At 52.9% G+C, this 7,501-nt stretch overlaps 1 protein-coding gene across 1 annotated transcript in view; it reads right to left on the bottom strand.

Moving 5' to 3' along the window:
* Positions 1–481: 481 nt before the first annotated feature.
* C15H8orf33 (chromosome 15 C8orf33 homolog) overlaps positions 482–7,501 on the bottom strand; it is a 31,642-nt gene continuing 24,622 nt past the window's right edge. The window contains exons 8-9 of the mRNA XM_066977408.1: positions 3,840–3,890; positions 482–2,703 (exon numbers count right to left, since the gene is read on the bottom strand). The gene's annotated coding sequence lies outside the window, so the exon portion shown is untranslated. The remainder of the gene's footprint in view (positions 2,704–3,839; positions 3,891–7,501) is intronic.

The following is a 7,501-nucleotide window of genomic DNA, read 5'->3' as shown; positions in this document are numbered from 1 at the left end:
AAAAACACGGACAGTTCAGATGACATACAAGGGCACATTTTTCTAGTGTCAAAAACAGCCGCAGCAGAGGAAGCTGCTTCAGGAGGGTTTTGGAGCATGGCTGGTCTGTACCTTGGCAGACGGGCCGTGCTGTGAGGTGGCAAGGATGGCAGGGACGTGGCCAGACCCAGGGTGGTGGCTGTGGTGATAGCGACACCGTGCTTGGTCGTGGGTACTCACCACTGCACCGCAGCACCGAGGGGTGCAGGGGCTCCCTGTGGCCATGGGCATCACGTCCAGGTGGTCAGCTGTGGCTACCATGTCTGGGCAGTCAGTTGTGGCCATGGGGGCCCTGTTGTTGTGGCCATGGGGGCCCACTTGTGCTGGCCAGGTGGCAGTGGTCGAGATGCCACCAGGCACATGGAGCAGTGAGAGGGCGTGGGGAGCTGAAGCAAAGAGGTGGGCAACGAGGCTCAGGTTCCTGATTAAAGCAGGCAGGAGGCGCTAGGAGCTCAGTGTTTATTGGTTTTGTTCTGATCACTCGCGGTCTGCACGAGGAATGAGCTGACTCTGCTGCATGCAGACGCGCACATGTTGCTGGAGGCTGCCCTGGGAGACCTCCAGGCAGCCCCGAAGCAATGCCAGCTCGGCACAGTGCAGCCGGACCCGATCCCCCAGGCTGCTGCCGCTGCGCTGTGCACCAGGCTCCAGCTGCGCCTGCGCAAACGTGGGAGGTGCGAGGTCCTGGGCTGCGCCCCAGCCCACGGGGAGCTGAGCCTGGCCACGTCTCCGCAGGACGCCCACCACCCTCTGTGGAGCAGGTGGAGGAGCTGCTGTGGTCTGAGCCTGTGCAGGGAGCAGCACTGCCCAGCTGCCTGCTCTGCTGCCACAGCCTGAGCTCCCCCCCGCAGGTAACAGGACCTTTCCTTTTCATTGCTACTCTACGCTGCAGGCCACTGCGATACCTCTCGCCTAGCGCGTGCTGCCTCTAAGGCTACTGCTGCAAGCAAGTCTAACATGCACTGCCCTCCCGAATCCAGAGACCTCGCCGCTTCCAGCAAAGCACTTGTGGAGCGACTGGCCTGTCCCTTGCAGGCTGAGAGGTGTCAGACATTTACTGCTTGGGTGAGGGGGGTACACACCCACTGGGGGGCAATGCCAAGTCCTCAGGCAGAATTTCATAGCGCCCAGCCAGGGGGTGCTCCCCAACCCCAGGGTCAGATGTCAAGGCCTGGGAAGACTGCAGGGGAGCTGGGGCAGAGCTCCAGGAGCTGCAGCCATTCCCTGCGGGCTGTGTGTGCCACCAGGGGAGGGACAGCACCAAACAGGTGTGTCCCTGCCTGGAGGGACAGCACCAAACGCAGGGTGACCCTGACAGCTATTGTCTGCTTGGAGGCTGTTATCAGCACCTGTATGCTGCTCGCCTGCATCCACTCCAGATGAAATCCCAAGGAAATCCTCACTATTTATCTACTTCAACTTTCTTCCTTCCCTCATTGCTAGCTGGAACACCACAAATTTACAAACTGAGAGATCTGCAGAGAGGTTTTTGTTGTTATTGTTCTTTGTTTGTTTGTTTTCCTTTTCTTGGCAGACCAAATTCACCAGCACTGTGCTTCCCATGTGTTCTCACCGGTACGTGTAACAGTGAAAGGACTGTGGCTAAGGAGCAGTTAGCAAATGTTCCTTCGTGTGCCTGTCTGCCAGCCCAGGAGTACAATATTTGGGTATTTTGATATTGATATTGATACTTGATATTGAGTACAATATCTTTCCATTGCCAAAAAAAGGACTGAAAAAGCCGGTGGATGGGGTATAGCAGGTTACACACGATGGCTCAGCACCCAGAACATTTCCACCAGATATATTTACCCTTTTTGCACACTGAGCTTCTGCCACTGCCTCACAGTGTCACTGCTCACATCCAGCTCCTCTGACTTCCCAGCACTGCCAAGCAGGAGGGGGCTTTGAAAGGGAAAACGCTCCAAAGAAGTGCTCCAGTGCTCAGCCCCAACGCTCTCTGCCGTCTCTCCCAGTTTACAGATATTGAACCAAAGCAGCAGGCAACAGCTTTGGTCTGGACACCCCGATGGTAGGAAGCACTGCCATCCCTTGGTGTCAGCAGTGCAAACCCCATATCTGCTCAGCCAGAAGGGTCACGCCAGGCAGCTGTCAGTGCCGGCAGTTCTCAGGTTGTGGAATAGCTTTGCATTCTGCAAAGTGCCTGAAGCAGGCACTTACTTTAGTGGTGTGCTCGAAAACTGGCCAGGCCAAATCATCTGGTGTTTCTTGAGATTCTGCCTCCTGTTTTTAGGCATTGGCTTTTTCTCTCAGTGTCAAGTGGTGCTTACCAGGCCCACCAGCCGTGTGGAAAGCTGTGGCTGCTGAGAGGAGCAAGGAAGGGCTTGCTGTGGAGCAGCAGTCTCCAGCCAGCGAATTTCTGATTAAGTTAAGACTGCAGCTGCACAAACAAGATGGGGTGTTTATTCTCAAGAAACAACAAATGTACCTGACCTGACCTCAGCACAGGGAAAGCTTTTTGCCCTACCCACAGCAGAACTGCAATGCTAAGTGTTCCTCCTCCCCTCCCCCAGGTACTCCTATAAAGATGCCCTAATCCCATCCCACCCCACCAAACCCCTTGGTTCACTCCAGGTCTCCTCCAGGAGGGCTGCGATGCCACTAAGTTCTGCAAGCTGCCACCACACGCCATGGAAGCTGGAGCTGTTGAGGAACAGAAGGAAAGGTAATGAAGCTGGGCTGAAGGTGGTTCCCAAAGACACAAAGTGCAGGAGTGGGAAGTGCACAGAGACTGGGAGGAGGAGGAGGAGGAGCAGGAGGAAGTGCTGTCAGGCACTTGTCAGGCACTTCCCTGGTAGGAAGGCAAACCCAGCCACGCTGGTGCTGACTGCACCAGAGGAGGACCTTCTTTTCCAGACTGTGGACTCCGCTTTCTCCTCTCCCTTCCCTTCCTTTTCCCAGTTTTGTCCACAAGCAGCGGACTGCCAGGATCCCTACAATGGTGGAGGGAGGGCAGTCCTTTTTTGTACTACACCCAGAGCACATGCAGATAAGGCACACGTCAGTTGCAAGCCTATGTGGGAAATGTGATGAAGCCAGGGCACAATTTAGATACTTAAACACAGGCATCTGGTTCCACTGGGGATGCCACAAGGCACCCGAAACTACTAAAAAGTCTGACAGACATAACTTGGGTCTTACAGAAAACCTGACCCTTGTGGAGTGGCAGCAGGAGGCCAGGGAGATCCCAGTGGCAACTGCACTGGCACTGGACACTACTGGTGTGCACCTAAATTGCCCTCCAGGAGCAAGCATCCAACACAGGGCTAGTTTCACTTCAAGGCAGATGGCAATAATGGCGATAGAGACAAAGAACATTTCTGGATTTCTGTTCACCTTGACAAACAGGAGCTTTCACCATCTCTTAGCCCCTTGCTGGGCCCTGGGCGGGAGTTTGCTGTGCACTAGGTGAATGCAACCGCAGCCATTTCAAGCAATCGAGCAGCGGGTTCAAAGGGCTCTGTGGAGTCCAGGCATAGAGGCAGTAACATGCAGGCCAGGAGAAAGCAACAGGACCCCAAGCCTTACTTCTGGTGTAACAGGAAGCACAGCCTGAGGTCAGGATATCAGACCAGCCCTCGTGGCCTGCAGTGTGCCTCAGGCGACCCCTTGGAGTTGGGCCGTGTGGGCAAAAGGCAGCAGAGGGAGTAGGGAGGGGAGATGGCCTTTCTCAGTGGGGACACGGGGGATTGGCAGGACAGCCACACCAAACGATCGCAGCAGATGGGTGTCACTGACCCCTTTAGCTGATAAAACAGGCAGTGAGTGAGGACACTTACCAGCAACTGCTCTAAGTACTGTCGGTCTCAGGCTGGGTGGCTGTTTCAGGCCTGCAAGGAAAGAACACAACAAAAACATGCAGGCAGTCAGCGAGGGGAATACAAATGCATCTTGAACAAGAGGAGAAATAAAACAGTGGCATCACCTTTGCAGGGGAGGACACTTTTATTAGGGTAGAGTGGTGGTCCACAGCCCAGTGCTTGCAGGTAAGTACTGCCGACGTTGCTCGTGGCCTGAGGACACAGCTCAGAGCAAGGACCCTGGGGAGAACAAAGCAGGAGGCTGCCTGCAGCAGCCACTTGCTCAGCATCACTGCTCAGGGCACCAGCGAAACCTGGGGATGCTCAGGCTGGATTGGGGTGGTGCTCCCATCAATACTGCCGTACGGAGGAAGGGAAGGGGAGAGAGGAGAGTCAGCTCAACCTGACAGCTCTTTGCCAATCCAGTTGCAGAACGCTGTACACTGACAGCTCCAACCTGAACTCTCATCTTCGTTGCACTGGTGTAAAACCCAAATGACTTCAATGTCCCAAGCTGGACTTTACACTGGGATGAATTAAGACCAGGGCTAAGCTGTGACAGAGTACAGATGAGCAAACCAGCAGCCACAGTAGATCAGATTGTCAAAGGCCCTTCCAGCATGCAGGGGCCCGGTGCCCATTCTTGAAGAGCATTTCAGCTATGAAAAGCTGAGACTGTTTGTCCAGGGAGTGCTTGAACGTTTGCACCTACTTCAAAGTGGGGTCAAAACACACACTTAACCCTTGACTCTGGGAAGCATGAGAAGTTCTTGCTTTCAGCTACAGGCAACCCTGGCAGAAAGGGATGTCTCCTTCCCTGCTCATTAGCTCCTGGAAGATGGGCTCTGGGAATCTACTGCCCCTTCTGCTGCATGTTCAAGGCAAGAAGGGGAAGCTGCCTGAACGTCTGCCCACTCCTGGGCACTGGCTGAGGGTCTCCATGATGGAGCCCTGCGGCCAGACCCTTGCTCCATGGTGAGGCTCAGCACTGTGCCCAGGACACAGTTTTGCCCACAGCAGAGCTCTGGGGAAGCAGGTCACACCGAGCTGCCCCCACCACAACGTGGCAGGTCGTGGCTGACACTGCTGACCGGGGTCCCACACCTACTACCCTCTTCCCACTATCCTCTGAACTGACACTGCACTGGTGCAGCTGCTGAGGAAAGGGCTATAATTATAAACTAGCAGATACTTTGCGTGCCTGAAGAAGGTTACTTCAGCTGTCAAGATAACCTGATGCTTAGGGACTCCGTGTCAGCTCTAAATTGCCATGACAGGATCTGGCATGACTTACCTCACAGAGACAAAGCAAGGTTAAACTGTGTCATTACATACACATACTATGCACACAACACATACTGTATATGACATCGTATATGGTATACAGATAATGCTTCACAAATATCCCTCTGTGGGAATACCTAACAATAAATGTGCACGTGTAAACTACTTTCAGCTGCATTTAGTTTGTGAAACCCACACAAATTAATGCATGCTAAAGCAGGTGGAAATGAGCATAGAATGCTCTAGTTGAATACATACACACGTATCTATATACGTACATACATTCATCTACACACCGTGCGTTACAGCAGACAGAGAGCACTACTGCAGTGTGTTGCAGCGTGAAACCAAGCTCCCCCAAGCTGCAGATTATAGAAATGTTCTCTGAGTGCATAAGTGTTGGCCACTGAAACAGAGAAGAAAAAATCCCAAGCAGGTGCTTTTTAGTGGCTATACAACATAAAAAGATAGTCACAGACAGTCTGTCTGGTTTCCCAGCCACTTAAGGAAAAAGGAGAGCAAAGGGGATGTACGGTTTCTGAAAAACAAACAAACAAACAAACCAAAACAAAACAACAAAAAAGCAGTGTGACTATCTTTTTATGTTGTAATGATTATGTTATGTTTATGTCTTACAGCCTGGCTGTAAGAGCCCACATGGAGTTTCCATAGGTGTAATTTCTTCCTTTCCTGTCAATTAGGTGAAGGTAAACTATGGACTGAGCCCACTGTAACACAACTGTTCAGCTCTAGTCTATCAGCATGGGTGGTTTTTAGAGATGAGCCTGCAGGACAGAGGCTCTGCCACAGTAATAAAACCTTTCTTCTGTGTCTCAAAAGCACAACTCCCAATATCTTTGCACAGAGACTGAGGATAGCTCGGACAATGCACGACGGTCATTACAGTTGCAGTCAATACGGTGTCGTCCCCAGGGTCTCACTTGGCACAGCCATTGCAGCCCACCAGGATGCTGACTCTGGGCTCCATCAAGGGCCCAGCTGCCACCCAGAGACAACGCCCTGGGAAAGACCCCTCCATTCCCACTGAGGTTCCCAAGCCAAGGTCCTGTCCTGCTCCCCAGACACACGCACAGTGAATGATGGAGGCCACATGGGGCCTTTGCTGACATGTCAGCCAGTTTGGGCCACCCATGGAAAACTCCCTTCACTGGCCCATGCCAAGGAAGAAAAAGATACTACCTCCTCTCCTCGCCTCTTCTCCTCCCACATGGCCAGAGTTCCTGCCCCACATTAAACGAGGAGAAGTATCTCAGGACAGTTTTGTGTCCCTCAACGTTCCCCATCTCCACAACTTCACCCTTCCCTAGCCCACTCCTGCAGCTGCTCTTGCCTCCTGCAGCAGCACCCTCTGCCCCAGGGCCACCACAAACCTCCCCCACGGAGCCACCAACAGTTGTCCTCTCACCCCAAAACCCATAAAGGACACAACTGAGCTTAGCAGAAAGAGAGTCCAGAAGAGCAAGGAAAGAAAGGAAGGAGGTGACAAGGACAACTACAGCCAAAACAAGGGTGCTCATGGAGAACTGTCTTTACCGGTGACCCTCACGGTATCTCCTGGAAGCAGTCGGGCGCTGTCTTCTCCTCACATAGAGATCTGTGTCTACCGTCTCCTGAACCGCTTGCTCTGGAAGCAGGACAAAGAAAGATAGACCTCTGTTGATAAGCTCCTTCCAGTTTTCAGCAGGCCCTGGGGGCCAGGGGATTGTCTGGCAATAGCTGCTGGTGGGGATTAGGTGCTGTGAGAGGTTAGGAATGGCACCCCGAGTGCTGAATCTCATATAAAAGTTGTGAAAGCTATGTTGGAGCCCTCTTTCCTTGGTTGAAAATGCCTTTATCGTCTCAAGCTTGATTATACTTCTTTTTTTTTTTTTAGTTTGGTGCCTCTTTTTGAGTGGTATGTTTGGAAACCCAGCATATCGTCCTCATGAAGATCACAACCACTGCACAGCGCAGGAGACCAGAGCTAATGCACTCTCCAAGAACCAGGAGGGACCTCTGAAACCAGGACTGTACCTGGCCCCACACAGCCAGCACAGGGGAGTCACTGGCTTCCAACACGAGCGCTGCCCTTGTGTGCTCATAGCAGCAGTGGTCCCCGAATGGCTTCATGGCCTAGCTCTTGGCCTACCTTCTCCTCCATGCTGCATACGCTCATGAACACAGCATGCCCTCTTTCAGAACCTGAAGCCATCCGTCCTGCTTTCCTAAGAAGCACTTCACCTGCTGTATTTCTCACACGGGTTCAGACAGCACAGTAGAGCACAAACCAAATGGCCAGAAGTGACTCCCTCTTTGGAGAGCTGCCATCAGCTCGTTGCTTTTCAGGCCCTTCCTTG

The sequence above is a fragment of the Anser cygnoides genome, chromosome 15 (assembly GCF_040182565.1).
Source record: "Anser cygnoides isolate HZ-2024a breed goose chromosome 15, Taihu_goose_T2T_genome, whole genome shotgun sequence".
Classification (NCBI taxonomy): Eukaryota; Metazoa; Chordata; class Aves; order Anseriformes; family Anatidae; genus Anser; species Anser cygnoides.
The sequence above is the reverse complement of the archived record's forward strand: the minus strand, read 5'-3'. Positions and strand labels throughout refer to the sequence as shown.